The sequence below is a fragment of the Bos taurus genome, chromosome 11, assembly GCF_002263795.3.
Source record: "Bos taurus isolate L1 Dominette 01449 registration number 42190680 breed Hereford chromosome 11, ARS-UCD2.0, whole genome shotgun sequence".
NCBI classification, from domain to species: Eukaryota; Metazoa; Chordata; class Mammalia; order Artiodactyla; family Bovidae; genus Bos; species Bos taurus.
Genome location: NC_037338.1, coordinates 96,532,217 through 96,550,683, shown reverse-complemented (window position 1 = coordinate 96,550,683; position 18,467 = coordinate 96,532,217). Strand labels below are relative to the sequence as shown.

Sequence of the window (18,467 nt, the reverse complement as noted above, 5' to 3'; positions counted from 1 at the left end):
CACTCGGAGCCGAAAGGGGCGGGACGGAGGCAAGAAAGGGATATCCTTATTGGAGCGTTCGAAAAGTCCTGGGCAGAGAGGCGGGGACGCCGCGGATGGTGACCCCGCCCACCCCGCGATCACCATAGCAACCGAGAGGGCACTGCTCTGAGTTGGTTCCATCGCTCTGGCCTTGCGCTGTCCCTCAAGAGGTGACCAGGTAAGGTAGAAGTCCCTTGTCCTGCATGCTTGATGCCTGAACTCAGCGGATCTGAGTGATATACACTTTTCTTGAAAGAGGAGCACATGAAAATGTGTCAGAGGAAAGTGGATTCGGGAGGAGCGGAAGGGTTTGATATCCAGGACTAATGTAAGTTTACAACCTTTCATACACTGTGCAATTCCTGGTAATCCAGGGAGTCCTTCAGCAGATCTGCTTTTCGCTACCTCCAGATAGACTAAACTGCAAAATGAACTTTTTATTATAAAGAATATTTATTTCAGTGTAGACTGGATTCTACTTATCAATTTACCCCACCACCATGAGTCATTTAATGTCGGTGACTCCAGCCACAGATTGTCATATATATAGCACTTTTTCTTCTATTGTACTCTGCCTACAAACGACTAAATGCTCACATTACTTGGGGGTCTAGACTTCCAGCTCTTATGGACGCTTGAACTTTCTCTTAACCTAATTTCCCTAACAGAGCTTCGTCATATTTTCCCCATTTTAGATCCATGGAGCTCACCCTCGATGGGCCCTTCCTTCGGTTAGGTGGTTCTGAAAAGTCCTCTTGTTTCATCGCCAAACTCAGTAAGCTGCCTTACCTGAAACCAAAAATAGGGGTGTGAGGTATGAAAAATGGTTCTTACTCTGCAGGGTTTAATGTAGGACAAGCAGTTCTTTACATGCCAGATGGATTCTTGGAATGAAGCAGGCTACTCGGTTCCAGGTTCTTTCCTTCGTATGTTGTGTGTACTTTTAAATACTCCCCACTGCAAAGCTAATAGCTAACGTTACAGTAAGGCAAGCTAAAATCTTTACAAACTGCACAGCTGCTGGAGAGGGCGTTCCAAACAATCCACTCTGCCTCTTACTTCCAAAGAACAAGCCCCCTTATGTTCATTAATATTCCCAGCTCCTCTGTAGCCCATTTATGTGTCAAGTTTCTGATTCTTCTTTTAAGCCCCCATTATGGTTTACTTATAGTCATCCTTGATTGGACTTTCTCTTTATTCTTATCGTGTTTTTCAAAACTGTCACCACATCCTTATATATTTTTGCATTAAGGAGCAAGAGCAAGCAGCCAATCTTCCATAATTCTCCAAAGATGAAGATGTAAAACCACAGAATTCTATCTGAAAGATACCTTCAGCTCTAAATTCCTTCCACCTCTAAAATTCAATGATCCTGTGACTCACTATCAGGCCTCCTCCCTGCCTTCCTTCTAGGCTCATAATCTTGACTAATCAGTCATGAGGATGAGGCTAATTAGCAATGGGGATTTATGGTTATTTCTAGCCCTCTCCAAGCAATGAGTTATGTAAGCAAAGCAACATATATAAAAATGTAAATAAAATTAAAGAAACACTTACGCAAATAAAGGCAAATGGGATGTATGGGCTACGTAAACAAACGGGAACATAAAAACATAAATTAGAATTAAGAAAACAGTTAAGCAAATGCCAGCAATTAGGAGTAAAACAACTTGTTAAATGTCTCACACCCGCAGCTATTTTATGACACACACCTCTAAACCCATGGCCATTCAGTGATGTGGAAACTTGATGCCATAATTCTGCATTAAGTGGTTGGATTAGATTGACCTTCTGCTTGGGAGGTTTCCCTTTTTGTTATTGTGAATATGAGTTGCAGTAAAAGCCAGGGGGTCCTAGCAAAGATTCCCTCACAGACTCATTGACAACCACCATTGATTTAAAGCATAAATTCTTTTAGATTGGTTTCCAAGCCCCAATAAACAGTGTCAACTAATTTTGAATACCCCCAAAGTCTACTGTGTTTTTGCAAGTTTCTCACGTGGGATGTTGCCTTGTCTCACTCAACAATCTGAGTCACATGGTTGGTGCCTTCACAGATAATAGAACAGAACCTCTTTAAGTACCTAAATCCATCTTTGCTGTTTCCAAGACAGTGATTATCAAAAAGTCAAAGGAAATGTAATTTACTTTTGGTGAGTGTACATTCATGTAAAGTTAACAGTGAAAAAGTGGTGAAAACCAAGTAGGGGCACTCTGTCATATTCATCTCTTTCCATGACTTTGGCTCATATTAACAATACCATCACACCATCGCCTCTACCAATACAGTGATCATCACAGCAGATGCCATTTTCATGCAGTCTCTCTGAGTGGGACATTGTGCTCCGTGTTCTTACTTCATCTTATTTCAATCTCACAACAGGCCAATCTAGGTGAAATTATTATTAAATATAAGGAAACAGACTGAAAGAGGGTAAGAAACTTACACAAGACCTCCAAGTCAGTCGGTATTAGACCTTGGATTCAAATCTTGATCTGTGTGACTACAAAGCCCACCCTATGAGACACTGCCCCCCCAAAAATGTGTATACATATATATATATATATATATATATATATATCATTCAATCGAGGGCTTCACTGGTGACTCAGTAAATGCCTGCAATGCAGGAGACCTGGAGTTCAAGCCCTGGGTCGGAAGATTCCCTAGAGAAGGGAATGGCTACCCACTCCAATATTCTTGCCTGGAGAATTCCATGGACAGAGGAACCTAGCCGGCTACAGTCCATAGGGTTGCAAACAGTTGGACACAACTGAGCGACTAACACAACAACATTGGAATAAAAATCACAAGGCTTTGACAGGTAAACTGTAAATTGATGAAGATAACCAAGCACTTAATAAAAAGAGGTTAACTCTGTGAGAGATTAGAGAAGTCTAGGTTTCATGGCAGTAGAGCAGGGAAATTGAAGAATAATGCCCAGCAAGGCTATCCTTCATAGCTATCTAAGACCTTGCCTCTCTGAGGCTTTCCAGCCATGCCTGCCTTCACTAATCATCTGCTCTAAACTCTGGCTGAATATATTGCCTATAAATAGGTAATTTACCACCAAACTAGATGGACCCATGTTTTCTCTCAATTTACCCGTTTCCTTACCTAGTCCATTTGCATGTTAAGGACAAAGTATATATTTTGAGATGGACCATCACATGACTGATTTGACTTTAAAAAACAAAAACTAAGATGTCGGGACTTCCCTGGTGGCCCAGTGGCTAAGATTCTGAGCTCCCAATGCAGGAGGCCCAAGTTTGATCCCTGGTCAGGGAACTAGCAGAGAAGGCAATGGCACCCCACTCTAGTACTCTTGCCTGGAAAATCCCATGGACAGAGGAGCCTGGTAGGCTGCAGTCCATGGTGTCGCTAAGAGTCAGATACGACTGAGCGTCTTCACTTTCACTTTTTCACTTTCATGCGTTGGAGAAGAAATTGGCAACCCACTCCAGTGTTCTTGCCTGGAGAATCCCAGGGACGGGGGAGCCTCGTGGGCTGCCGTCTATGGGGTCGCACGGAGTCGGACACGACTGAAGCGACTTAGCAGCAGCAGCAGGGAACTAGATCTCGTATGCTGCAACTAAGACCTGGCACAGTCCAATTAAAAAAAAAAAACCTTAGATGTCCTCGTATGCTGCAACTAAGACCTGGCACAGTCCAATTAAAAAAAAAAACCTTAGATGTCTAAGAAGTCACTTTGGGGAAACTGTGAAATAAACTAAATCCTTATTCCCAAACATATCACTGCTCCATCACTTTGGGAATGATTCTTTAAAAGTAGACTTTACAGTTGTTAGCACTTGTGACCTGTGACAAATCTTCATCTTCTGGAAATGTATTTGACTGAGCAACCAAGGATCAGTGAGACAACAGTTCACCCTCCTATTAAGAGGTCCTTTAAAAAAATTTTTTTTTAATTTATTTTTGGCTGCATCAGATCTTAGTTGCAGCACACAGGTTCTTCATTGTGTTTCACAGGCTTCTCTCTAGTTGTGGTGTGCAGGCTTGATTGCCCCACCAGGAATCAAACCCAAGTCCCCTACATTGGTAGGTGGATTCTCAACCTCTGGACCACCAGGGATGTCCCTATGAGGTGCTTAAAAGAGAATAATTATTGGAATACATAATTTCTGAAAGGCTGGATAGAAAGCCCCATCTTTAATGTCCTTTCATCCCTCATAACACCTAGTAGTGTGCGGCGTCATACATAGTAGACACTTGGGGCCAACACTGTCCACTGCTGTTATCCACTGGCCCACCTCCTTCCATGCTGGTGGAACCCTGATTATTCTGATGGCAATGTGCTCAGTCTCAGTCAAGTTCCAAGCTGAGTATGATCATCTCATCTCCTGCTTTCTGAACCTATCAGAGGGATAGATTTGTCTCCTGATTTAAAGAAAAAGGACAGTTTTCTAAAAGAAGAGTCTAAGGAGATATGACAGCTAAATGTAAAATGGTATCCCAGATTGGTTTCTGGAACAGAAAAGGGACATTTAGGTAAAAACTAAAGAAATCTGAATAAACTATGAACTTTTGTTAACAATAATATATCACTAATGGCTCATTAATTGTACATTAAACAAGCATACTATATTATTATAAGATGTTAATAATAGAGGAAACCAGGTGGGAGATACTGGAGAACCCTCTGTACTATCTTATCATTTTTATGTAAATATTCTAAAATAAAACATTATTAAAAACAAATATAAACAGTAAGTGGGGCAGAGAGATATGGAGAGCCTACGTTCCTGAAGACATTGTTGAATACCTGAACAAAACTAAATTGCTAATTCTAGTTATGTGAGAAAATCTAATTTCTATTGTATAGTTTCTGAACTTCCCTGGTGGGCCAGTGGTTAAAAATCTGCCTGTCAACGCAGAGAACATAGGCTCAATCCCTGGTCCAGGAAGATTCCACATGTCGTGGGGCAACTAAGCTCTTTCAGTACAGCTACCGAGCCCATGTGCGCCAGTGCCCATGAGAAGCCACCAGAAGAAGTTGTGGCGCCACAGCTAGAAAGTAGTCCCTACTTGCTGCAACTAGAGAAAGCCCTCGGCCAGCAACAAAGACACAGCACAGCCAAAAATAAATGAAAATTTAAAAAAATAAAATAATCATAAAAATAAATAATAATAAAATTCCTATTGGTTGGGTTTTCCACTACTTCCAGCAAATCTAATCTCACACTGTTAATATATAAAGGATGGAAGGATGGAAGAATAGCCTAGCACAGTGCCTGGTACAAAATATGATCTCCTACAGGTCGAAAGGTATTATATACAACCAAAAAAAGTATCTGATCTTTGTCCTAGGTCCCTGGAAGATAACTTCTAAAATCTTTGAAATTTGCCAAGATAGAGGAGTGTCTGTCCTGGAGGAGGAAATGGCAACCCACTCCAGTATTCTTGCCTGGAAAATCCCATGGACAGAGGAGCCTGGTGGACTATAGTCCATAGGGTCACAAAGAAAGGGACACGACTGAGTCACTGAGTACAGCAGGATTATCTTTGTTATTCATGAGCCCCTCGTTCACACCTGAGTTTATGCTAACAAAAAGACTCAGGATTAGGGGCTGATCAACAGAAAGACCAACCATGTAACAGGAGGGTTGGGGCTTTAAACCAGCTCATCCTCCCAGGAAGGAAAGGGAACTGGAGATGGAGCTCAGTCCTGTGGCCAATGAATCAATCAATCATGCCTACATAATGAAATCCTAATAAAAACCCTATATACCAAAACACACTGGAGCTTTCTGGTTGGTAAACACACTGACACTGCAGGGAGAGAGCCTGGATGCTCTGCATTCAGGACCTTGACCTATATGTCTCTTCATCTGACTGGTCCTGATTTATATCCTTTACAATAAACCTGTAATTATAAGTGTAGTGCTTTTCAGAGTTCTCTGTCCTTCCAGATAGTATTGAACCATGGGAACAGCCAAACTTGTAGCAGGTTGGTCAGAAGTGCTGGTGGTCTGGGGAACCTTGAACTTGCAGCTGGCATCTGAAGTCAGGGCAGTCTGTGAATTAACCAGCTGCTGCTGCTGCTAAGTCACTTCAGTCGTGTCCGACTCTGTGCGAGCCCATAGACAGCAGCCTACCAGGCTCCCCCGTCCCTGGGATTCTCCAGGCAAGAACACTGGAGTGGGTTGCCATTTCCTTCTCCAATGCATGAAAGTGAAAAGTGAAAGTTAAGTCGCTCAGCCGTGTCTGACTCATAGTGACCCCATGGAGTGCAGCCTACCAGGCTCCTCCGTCCACGGGATTTTCCAGGCAAGAGTACTGGAGTGGGTTGCCATTGCCTTCTCCGGACTAACTAGCTATTGCTATGTAATAAAGTACCCAAAACTTGAATGTTTAAAACAACAAACAGTTATTATCTTAAAGTTTATGTATGTTAGGAATTTGGATATAATTTAGCTGGGTGCCTCTGATCTAGGAGCTCTCACAAGCCTGCAAACAAGGTGACACCCAGGGCTTATAGTCACTTCAAAGCTTGGCAGGCGAAGGATCCACTTCCTAGGTCACTCACATGGCTATTGACTGCTCTCAGGAGCTCAGTGACTGTTGGCTGGAAACATCAGTACCTCAGTCTCTGGGTCTTTCCATAGGACAGCTCACAACATGATTGCTGGCTTCCAAATGGGTGAGGAAGCCAGAGAGCAAGAAAGGACAGGCAAGAGGGAAGTCAGTCTTTTTTTTTTTTTTTTTAGTTGTGGGATTCAGACTCTTTAGTTTAGCATGTGGGATCTAGTTCCCCAACCAGGGATCAAACCCAGGCCCCCTGTATTGGGAGCACAGAGTCCTAGCCAGTGGACCACCAGGGGAGTCCCAGAAGTCAGTCTTCTTATAACCTCATTTCATAAGTGACATACTAACACTTTTGCTGTGTTCTCTTTATTCGAAGCAAGTCACTAGATCTAACCTACAGTCCAGGGGAAGAGGATGACTCAGAACACGATTATCAGGAGGTAAGTGTCATTGGGAGCTGCTATGGATTGTGCCCCTCCCCAAATTAGTAAATTGAAGCCATGACCCATAATGTGATAGCATTAGGAGGTGAGGCCTTTGGAAGGCAGTCAGATTTAGATGAGGTCATGAAGGTGGGGACTCCAGGATGAGATTAATACCCTTTTGAGAAAAGGAAGAGGACTTTGCTGTTGGCGCAGTGGTAAGCAGTCTGCCAGCCAATGCAGTATGTGTGTGCACATGAGCTCAGTCATGTCCAACTCTTTGTGATCCCATGGACTGTAGCCCGCCTGGCTCCTCTGTGCATGGGATTCTCCTAGCAAAAATACTTGACCTGTTGAGCCTTTGGGGAAGTCATATGCTGCCGCTGCTGCTAAGTCACTTCAGTCGTGTCCGACTCTGTGTGACCCCATAAACGGCAGCCCACCAGGCTCCCCCATCCCTGGGATTCTCCAGGCAAGAACACTGGAGTGGGTTGCCATTTCCTTCTCCAATGCATGAAAGTGAAAAGAGAAAGTGAAGTCGCTCAGCCGTGTCCGACCCACAGCGACCCCATAGACTGCAGCCTTCCAGGCTCCTCCGTTCATGGGATTTTCCAGGCAAGAGTACTGGAGCGGGGTGCCGTTGCCTTCTCTGGGGAAGCCATATAGAAGTGGCTAAATGTCTAATTGTTGAGTAGCGGGTTTGATCCCTGGTGGAGGAACTAAGGGCCTCCCAGGCGGTGCTAGTTGTAAAGAACCCACCTGCCAATGCAGGAGATGTAAGACAGGCGGATTCTATCCCTAGGAAGATCCCCTGGAGGAGAAAATGGTAACCAACTTGAGTATTCTTGCCTGGAGAATCCCACGGACAGAGAAGCCTGGGGGGCTACAGTCCATGGGGTCGCAAAATGTCGTACAGACTGAAGTGACTTAGCACGCATGCGTGGGGAACTAAGATCCCACATGCCTTAGAGCAACTAGCTTCGTGTTGCAACTCCTGAGCCTGTGATCCACAACAAGAGAAGTCTGCATAACCAGCATAGCCACCAAAAAAAAAAAGGGAAAAGAAGAGATACCAGAGCTTCCTCTCTCTGCCATGTGAGACTACAGAGGGAAGGCAGTCATCTGCAAGCCAGGTAGAGGGCTCTTACCAGAACCACACATGCTGGCACCTCTCAGGTTTCCCCAGCTTCAGAACTGTGAGAAATAAATGACTGTGGTTTAAACCACCCAGGCTAAAGTAGTTTGTTACAGCAGTTCAACCTGACCAAGAGAGGCATCATCCTCCAAATTTAATTCTCAACACCAAATCAAATCATGGCATGATCCTTGCCCTATCTCACATTGGATCTACTTCTGTGATGTGCTTCTTAGCCAGGCCTTCAAGGCCCTAAATAAGCTCTCCCAGTTCTGTCTCTCTAGCCATCTTTCCCCCTGTTCCTTTCCATATGCTGAATGTATTAATCAGTCCTAATGCCCCACACTTTCAGAATTCTTCCTTTTCCTTATACTGTTCCCTTCAATGAGAATGCATACCGAAGTCTTACCCTCTTCAATAATACTGTCTAATCTGTTTCACTTACAGTATCTCTACCAAGCCTCAAAATAACTCAAAGATCTTAAGACAAGTCATAGTAAACCCATGTTGTAGATAAGACTCAGGAAATAACAAGCTACTGACACTTACTGAGCACTTGGTTTGTGGCAGGCACTATGCTAATGGTTTCTCATGCTTGATCTAGTTAAACCTTCGTGACAACCCTGTGAACTGGGCATTGACTTCCCTATTCATTGTTAGAGAAACTGAGACCTAGAGATGTCAAATAACTTGACCAAGGCCCCGCAGCTGGTGAATGAACTATGACTCAAACAAGCCTTCTGGCTCAGCATTCTTGTAAATAACCCCCATGGACTGTAGCCATGGTTACACTGCCTATAAGGGGGTTATGTTACCTATCCTAAGATCCCCCCATTACTAAGTGACCGAGTGGAACTGGAACTAGAGATTTCCAACCATTTCCACCATTCATGTTGTCTCCCTGCTCTAGTGTCGCCACTAGAAACCCTTTCTAAGCCCCAAAAGGAAGTAAATCCTTCATTTTTGAGTTCCAAGCATCATTCAGGTTCTTATAAATGTGTACCCTTTTAATTGTATTTAAATATACATAACATCATTTTAACCATTTAAAAATCTTTATTTCAGCCAAGAGCACTGAGCACATTCACACTGGTGGGCCCCATCCCCAGTGTCCATCTCCAGAACTTTTCCATCTTTCAAAACTGAAACTCTGTACCCGTTGAACTCTCACTCCCCATCACTCCTTCCCCCAGCCCCCTGCCACCACTCTCCTGCTTTATGTATCTATAAATTTGCAATAAGTACCTCACATAAATGGAACCATACAATATTTTGTCCTTTTGTGACTGGCTTATTTCATTTAGCACAAAAATTTAAAGGTTCATCCAGGCTGTAGCATTTCCTGTAGAGCTTCTTCCTTTTTAAGGCTGGATAATATTCCATTATATGTCTGTATCACATTTGGTTTATTCATTCCTCCATCAATGGAATGCTTGGTTGTTTTCACATTTTAGCTATCATGAGTAATGCTGTTACAAAAGTGAGTGTTCAAGTGTCTGAGTTCTTGCTTTCATTTTTTTCCCCTGTATATACCTATAAGTAGAATTGCTGGATCATGTGGTAATTCTGTTTTAAAGTTTTATCAGGAACTGCCTTACTATTTTCTATAGAGGCTGTACTTTTTAATGTAGCTTCTAGTAATATATCTTGTATACTCTACACCTTGAAAAAAAGCTCTTTTGATATTTGATACCTGACAAATACCTAGTTGTTACTAATTGATATCTAATTGATGCTTAGGAAACATTTTGTTAAATAAAGAATCACAAAATCACTATCTTGAAACAAAGAAATCTGCTTTCATTTGAAACAGACTAAAATTTTTAGATAAGATCTAAACAGTTGCTGAACCGTGTGCCTAGAGAGATTTTTTTTTAAGCTGATACATAAATCCAGAGTTTCATTTCTTAAAACCAAGTGGTCCCACAGTATATTTCTTTTTCTCTCACTAGCTTCTTGTCAAGATTTTGTTCATCTTGTAGTCCCATTTCTTTTCTAGGCTTACAATAAAACTGATTTAAAGTAAAAGTTCCTTTAAGAATTATGCTACAATATGCTGATCTGAAAATAAATTTTCTAAAAAAAATTTTTTTTAACCGTAAGGGGGCCATCAGAGATTTCCTGGTGATATTATGCACCAGTTATAAACTTCCTTCTGTCAGAAACAAGTAGATGATACTTTTGATGATCTTCTATTTTGAATTTCTAGGTCAGATTTTAATGCAGAAAAGATTAAAATGCACTCAAACACCTTTTATTTTATTATTATAATTAATAACTGTGTTATGGGAGAAAGTAGTATTCGAGTGTATATTTAAGATTTTAGTTTTTAGAAACAGTCTCATGGAATATTTTCCCTTATAATATTCTTCCTATTATGTTGCTACTCATTAGCACAATAAGATGGAAAGAGGAAAGGAGATGAAATAAATAAATGATCCTTACAAAGCCATAAGATACATAGTAAAAAAAGTTAGATATTTGCCTAAAATTAAGTTTTCTACATCTTGGGAATGTTGGTCACCTGTGATTATTCAGGGCTGTAAAATCATGTCATTTAACTGCACAGCACTACTTCCTCTTAAACTTCACATCTATCCTTATGTGTCCCTATAACCACGTTTCCTATGCCAGAGCCCAACTCTCCTAGCTGTAGCTTATCAGACCGGCAATGAGCATTTGACTGGAGCTAACCCCAACCATTTCTCTTCTGAGAAACTGATGCCCTTGCAACTGGAAGACACTGATTTGTTTGCTGGCTATTTGAATCGAGGACATGTAACCCCCAGACCTCCAAGTCAGTATGTTTAGTCAATAGCAAAGCAAGAAGCAGAAAAAGCCACTTATAAACAGAACAGTCTCGGAAAGAAGAAAACAGTACAGCCTGGAAAGGAGGGAGGCTGGGACAAGGTAGAAAAGGAGCTGGACAGCTCCAGGGTCCTGAAGGCTGTCCAGTTTCTGGTTCTACGTTGTCAGGGAGTCTTTCAAGAGCCCCATTCTTTTTTGGCTTCACGGGGTCTTCATGGTTGTGGCTTGTGGGGATCTTTGATCTTCACTGTGGCATGTGAACTTTTAGTTGCAGCATGCAGGATCTAGTTCCCTGATCAGGGATCAAACCTGGGCCCATACCCCTGCATTGGGAGTGCAGAGTCTTAGCTATTAGACTACCAGGGAAGTCCCAAGAGCCCCATTCTTAACTGAGCCCCCACAACCTGGTTCCCAGTAGATGACTCAACTTTGAATTAGGTGTAATTTGAGTCAGGAGTTAGGGAAGTGGGTTAAGCTTAGGATGAAGCTGGTGGAGCATGATCAGGGAGGTCCTGGGGAATTTGGGTAAGAAGAACTGGGGAACAGCAGAAGCAGAGATTTACTGATGAGAAAGATGAAGGCTTGAGGAGAGGGTGACAAATTCAGTTGTTGGAGCCTGTGGAGCCTGCAGAATGACCCAGGGGAGATGTCTGATGGGAGCTGTGGATGTAATGCTCAGGCAAGATGTCTGCACTAGAAAAAGAGATTTAGGAATTATTAACATCTCAATGGTGTTAGTAGTCATGACAATGAATGAGATCACACCGAAAGAGTGTGAGAAGTGAGAAAAATGAGGATCTGTGACAGAGCACCAATAATTTAGGGACAGATGGAGAAATAAAGGAGCCACTATAGGGTGGGAGAAAAACTAGAAAACACAGCAGCACAGAAACTAAGGGTGTTTTAAGAAGAGAGAAGTCAACAGTTCAACTGAGTTATGGTCAAAGAGGTGTCCGCTGAATTTAAAGACATGGTGAGCATTGGCACCCTGGTGAAAGGTTTTAGTGGAGATGGGGGGCGTGGCAGATGTTCACTGGAGTCACCAAAGGAATGAATTGGTAGGGAGGACTGCAGACCGGAAGTTGACAGCTTTTTGGAGAAATTCACCTGACAAGCAGAGAAGGAAATGGCACCCCCACTCCAGTACTTTTGCCTGGAAAATCCCAAGGACAGAGGAGCCTGGTAGGCTACAGTCCATGGGTCGCAAACAGCCAGTTACAACTGAGCAAATTCACTTTCACTTTCACACATTGGAGAAGGAAATGGCAACCCACTCCAGTGTTCTTCCCTGGAGAATCCCAGGGACGGGGGAGCCTGGTGGGCTGCCGTCTATGGGGTCACACAGAGTCAGACACGACTGAGCGAGTTAGCAGCAGCAGCAGCACCTGACAAGCAGAGCAGAGCTAGAGGGCAGGAACTGGAAGGCCACATGGACTTGAGAACCTGTAGGGGGTATGAAAGAGAAGGAAGCGTTTTCAAATACCTCACAGGTAGGCGCTTGTAGTAGGAGATATAGAGAGGTGGATGCCTGATGAATGAAGTTCTGAGTAGAGAGGGTGAGATCCATGCCCAGGGTGACGCTGCTCTTGGTCGCGATTCCTATGGGAGAGGGGAAGAAAGCAGGAGGGACCGGGGGTGGGGCGGGGAGAAGTTGAACTTCAATGTCGAACCAATGACAGTCTGAGCCAAACCCACTGGGACCTTTTGAACTAGAATAGGCCTTCAGAGTTGTCCAATGCTGGGCCCCGAGGGCTGGGCCTTTATACTGTTGCATCCATCAGTCCTAGAATGTCAGCTGTCCTGCCAGAGAGGGGCATGACCTTGGATGAGGTGGCTGTCTGCTGCAGAGGGAAAAGCTAAACGGGCCTGACAGCTGACCATTGCCTCTGGATGGCGTTCCCAGCAACCACGGCAACCAGCCTTCCAGTGAAGGGGGAGCCTGGCAGCACTACACGGGGTCCCCTACAACCCTTCACCAAAAAGCATTAGGTTTAAGCTCCTTGGCCCCATATTCAACCTTCTCCATCATCTGGTCTCTGCCCACTACTCCCAGCTTCTCTCCAACCTTATCTTAGAGCCTAGCTCCTCCCTTTGATCCATCCATGCCTTTTCACCCCTCGATCTAAAATGATTCTGATTTTATCCGATTCCATCTCCAAAAATCCATCTCAAATGTCACTTTTCTGGAAATGCTTCCCTGATTCTCCCAGATAAGAGTACTAAATCTCCCTTGTCTCTCCTACCTTCTATATATTTCTATTTTTGCGCTTTGTTGTTCAGTCACTGTCGTGTCTGACTTTTTGCGACCCCATGGACTGCAGCAGCCAGGCCTCCCTGTCCTTCACTATCTCCTGGAGTTTGTTCAAACTCATGTCCATTGAGTCAGTGATGCCATCCAACCATTTCATCCTCTGTCATCCCATTCTTCTCCTGCCTTCAATCTTTCCCAGCATCAGGGTCTTTTCCAGTGAGTCAACTCTTCGTATCAGGTAGCCAAAGTATTGGAGCTTCAGTTTCAGGATCAGTCCTTCTAGTGAATTCAAGGTTGATTTCCTTTAGGATTGACTGGTTTGATCTCCTTGCTGTCCAAGGGACTCTGAAGAGTCTTCTCCAGCACCACACTTTGAAAACATCAGTTCTTTGGCACTCAGCCTTCTGTATGGTCCAACTCTCAAATCCATACATTACTACAGGGAAAGCCATAGCTTTGACTATATGGATCTTTTTACACCTAATTACCCTCTATTGTGAGTTATTTCTCTCCCCGACTAGACTGTGAGTTCTCTGAGTGCAAGAACACTATGTGAATGATCTCAGTGTCTCCATCTTTATGCACTAGGCATAGAGGAAGAACTGAGTTACCAATAGTCAAATGAATATGGGAATGAATTTATGAACAGATGAATGAATTATCGAGTTGGCAGCGTTTGAGCTCAGTGGCCTGACTAATCTGATGGCTGATGCCAGGGAGGGTGAGCAGCCATCTGAACAATAATATCCAATGGGCATGGTGGGCCCTGTTTCAGCCCATCTTGTGTTGATAGCCAAGGGGTCCACTCTGGTGGTTGGAACCAATAGGATTTCTGGGAAGTTGTGATCCACAAAGGCGGCAGGACTATCACTCTGAGGAGGAAGGAGAATAGAAAGGGATGGGGATCTATTCCATCTCACTGGAAGTAAGACTTGAGCTGTTGGCCATAAGTACAAAGATGGATACAGCCATGTAGGGCCCTAGAGTAGTCCAGGGCTGATAGTGTGGGACCCAGGTCACAGCCTTGGGTTAAAGGTATCATCAGGTACCAGTGAGTTTGTGGAGGGGAGATGAAAGCAGGAGGACAGGTAGGTCCAGGGCTCCCCCAGGCCCACTGCATGCTTGGCTCAAGAAGACAAATCCTAGAGTCATCAGGTCCTGTTAAGTCTGCATCTGGGTACTTCTGAGCCTGCTTAGGGTGGGGTTTCTGCATTGGCAGGTCCTTCCCTCTTCACTTCCCTCCACAAATAGTTATTGGCTGCAAGCATTTTTTAATTTAATTGTCATAAGACCCCCTCCCCCTTAAAAAATTTTGGCCCTGAGGCATGCAAGACCTTAGTTCTCTGACCAGCGTTCGAACCCGAGCTCCTGCATTGGAAGGCAGAATCTTAACCACTGGACCTCCAGGAAAGTTCCACACAGAACCCTTTAACATTGTTATTTATTTTGTATTTTAAAAACACTGATATAGAACTGACCAGGTGCCAGGCACTGTTCTTAGCCCTTTACAAACATTAATGCGTTTGATATTCGTAACACTCCTGAGAGGTCAATAGGTACTTATCTTGTCTTATAGTTAAAGAAATGGAGGCACGGGGGTTGAGTTTATGTAGCTAGTAGGTAAAAAGTTGTTTGCATTTTATAGGACACAAGGGTTTACTCATTCATTCATCAAGTGGTTATTGATTGCTTCCCTTGGACAAGACCCTGTACTAGGCTGTAGTGTATAGTACTGGAAAAGGCAGGGGAAGTCCAGCCTTTAAGATGATCAGAGTCTTGGGTCCTGAGTTCTATCTCAGTGATTGCAGGTGTTCTCCAGGGATGCTCCCTGCTAATCTGACTAGAAATTCTTTATGTTTAAGCCACCTGAATGGTAGCGATATTGTCCCCGAGTACTTGGCTTATCTCTACTCAGCTGGCTCTCTTGTAGGATGAAAGCAGAACCCCATCCCTGGAAATGAGTGGAATACTTGGTTTCCAGCCCTATCTTCCAGCTTCTGTCCATACTGTCTCCTCCACCTAGAACACCATCTCCAACCATTCATCTTTGTCAACAACTCTGGCAATAGCAGTTTCCAACACATCTTCCCTGACTGCCCTCAGCCCCACTATGATAACAAACTTAGTGAATGCTTACAGAGGACATCATCTCAATTAATTCTCACAACAATCCTATTAGAAAGACCTTACCATCTCCATATTGTAAATAAGAAAACCCAAAGCTCTACAAAACCAAAGAATAGACCCAAGGTCACCCAGCTAGTAAGTAACAGAGCTGAGATTTGAACCCATGTCTGTTTGACTCTAAAGACCAAGCTGGGTTTTTTTTTTTTTTCTTTCTTTTTTCCATTCTGTTTTATTGCATTAGAAATTTATTTCCTTCACATATACAGAATATAAAACCTATCTTCACAATGAATTATGCCTCTCTGCTCTCATTTTTTCACACAAAAATTAATGGCCACTTCCTGAAAAAAACTGAAATAAATCCAGTGGCCCACACCCTTTACCAGGGCACTACACTGCTGCTACTTAAGCTTTTGTTTCTGCAATCCTTGGATTGTGAACGTATATTCCACAATTATGCAGTTGCTTATGGTCTTCAGCTGTTTCATGTGTGAATTTGTTTGCTCAGCTTGGTTTTTATCCCCTGTGATGCACACAGTAAATGCATAATAAATGTTTGTTGAATGAATGGATTTTACATGTATCTTGCTGAAATATATGCAGTTCTGTTTGATTCACTAGAGTGGCATACCCGAACAAGAAATAATTTTTCTTAATGTGTCCCTTATAAATTGAACCCAACCATATTTGATTAATTTCACATCATGCATTTTTATTGCACCAATCACTCTGGTATCAGGTCATATTTATTTTAAAAACAGATTCACAAAGGGTGCAGGGCTGGAGTGACAGTGTAAATATGTTAATAATAAAAATAATACTAAAGATATTTTACTGGAAACTCTCGCATGCTAATGATGAGTAAGTGCATTCTACAGAAATATGTTTTATTTACATGGCAATTAATTTCAAAAAGATTCAGATCCTATACCATGTCCTGTATACTTAGATAATGAAAACTAAAAATTGAATATTCAGGCAATAAAACCAGAGGTACAAAAATCACCTTAAAGACCTTTCGCATTTGAGTTAGAACAAAAGCCCAATCACTGAAAATGGTGCCATTGTCGGCTCCAATGCGTCCAAATTAGGAAGAGCCTCTTGCGTAGCCGTGGCGATTTTGCGCCGCGCAGAGCACGCGTGCACCCTGTACAGCTCTCAGGATGCAAAACACCGCCTGTTAGCCAGTGACCGAAGAGCCCTGGCACCTTCAATCATACAACGAAAGGCTCTGGGGGTTTCTTGTTGAGGAGAAAAGCAAAGTCTTTCATGTCAACGCGCACTGTGGGATGTGTGAGCATTTCCCTAGTTAGGTATTTGGCGGGATCTTAGGATCCAGCTCAAAAGGAAATGCATTCTCATACTCTATTCAAACCGTAAGAAAAATTTTTAAAATGTGCTTCATTTGGTATTTCAGATATTGTAGGAAAGCGTGCATGCTTATGCACCCTTTGGGGAAAGATGCCCATTTCTGTAATAAGATTTATAAAGTTGACTCTGCCCGCTTTGTATCCGAGAGGGAGAGAAGCAGATGCTGCTGGGAGATCAGGCACCACCGGGATCTTCAGTGTAAAATGGTTGCAATTTTCCCTCATTTATTGAGGACCGATCTGCCGTGATGCAGCAGACACCAGTCTTGTGGCTAGAACTATTTGGCGTATTAAACAAATCTTATTTGTAACTTTGGTTTAAAAATTAAATTTTTAATTACCAAAAGAAAAAAAGGGATATGTTGGCTTGAGATAGTGCATTTTTACCTTTCTCTAACAGTAATGATTTCATCATAAAAGAAATGCTATAAATTACCACAGCTTTCATCAAACACACACACACAACACCCCAAAACAAATAGAAAGGGACTAAATCGAGCTTTTAAAAAATCTCGCAGCCTAGCAGCCATATTATATCCTGAGGACCAGAATCAGGGAGAAGAAAGTAACAGAAAATACAATATAAGAGCTTTTTGTTATAAGCCTTTTGGTCTTAAAATTAATCTCTGTGCACAATTACTTTGAGAAAAATAAAATTTTAATTTAGGAATGAAATAATAAAGTAATCTACATTAAGTGAGAAAAATTAAAGTAAAATGTAGCATAGGAAAACCTGATAAGGTTTAAATGTTTTGTAGTTTACCATCATCCCCTTCCAGTTAGAAACCATTTTACTCTATGGGTATTCTTTTAAGGGGGCTTGAAAATGGATAGGGGGAAGATGACTATTTCTACTCAGGAAAGTCTGTATTTCTGCTGCTGCTGCTGCTAAGTCGATTCAATAGTGTCCGACTCTGTGCGACCCCATAGATGGCAGCCCACCAGGCTCCCCTGTCCCTGGGATTCTCCAGGCAAGAACACTGGAGTGGGTTGCCATTTCCTTCTCCAATGCGTGAAAGTGAAAAGTGAAAGTGAAGTCACTCAGTCGTGTCTGACTCTTTGCGACCCCCTGGACTGCAGCCCACCAGGCTCCTCCGTCCATGGGATTTTCCAGGCAAGAGTACTGGAGTGGGGTGCCATTGCCTTCTCCGCTGTATTTCTAAGGGATGTTTAATATACAGTGATTCACACGACTTCTGTTTAAACATCTACCTGATCTTCACAAGGTCTTTATATGGGACAGATAGGCATTTTATAGTTATGAGATGAAGCTTTCAGCACACCTGAGTTTAAATATTCACTTTGCAGGTGATCTTGAACAATTTGCTTCTCTAAGCCTCAGTTCCGCATCTCTGAAATGGGTACAACTATAGCAGCTACTGCTTAGGGTCAGTGTTACCTTCAAAGGACATGGGTGCACGCAAAAAATGATTTAATTATTCTATAAATGTGAGAGGGAAACTTTAAGGCAAGTTTTAAATTCCTATTCTGGTTTTATAGCATATTGTATGCACAAACCCAAACCACACTATTTTCTTGTGGTAATGAAGTTCTGATATTTTATTCCCCTTCTCACTTCTAGAGTGGCCTCTGCGGGCATTGTTTCCGTTTGTCCTCTAAGCAACATGTTTCTTCCATGCTTCCTTCTGGCTCCTGAAAGGTAATCTGCAATGGCCAGCACGAGCAATGTTTTACCCAGAATTGGTAACATGGAAAAATTCACATTCAGTGTGTTCATGCTTTTTTAGTTTTTAATGACACTGCCAGTTAAGAGAAGCAACTTGCT

General features: G+C 42.8%; 1 long non-coding RNA gene across 1 annotated transcript; it reads left to right on the top strand.

The window, feature by feature from the left end:
* The first annotated feature begins 219 nt into the window (after positions 1–219).
* On the top strand, positions 220–18,409 carry LOC107132961 (uncharacterized). Its single transcript, XR_003037278.1, has 3 exons — positions 220–796; positions 6,945–7,008; positions 18,264–18,409. It is a non-coding gene; the product is annotated as an uncharacterized lncRNA (long non-coding RNA).
* Positions 18,410–18,467: the final 58 nt, after the last annotated feature.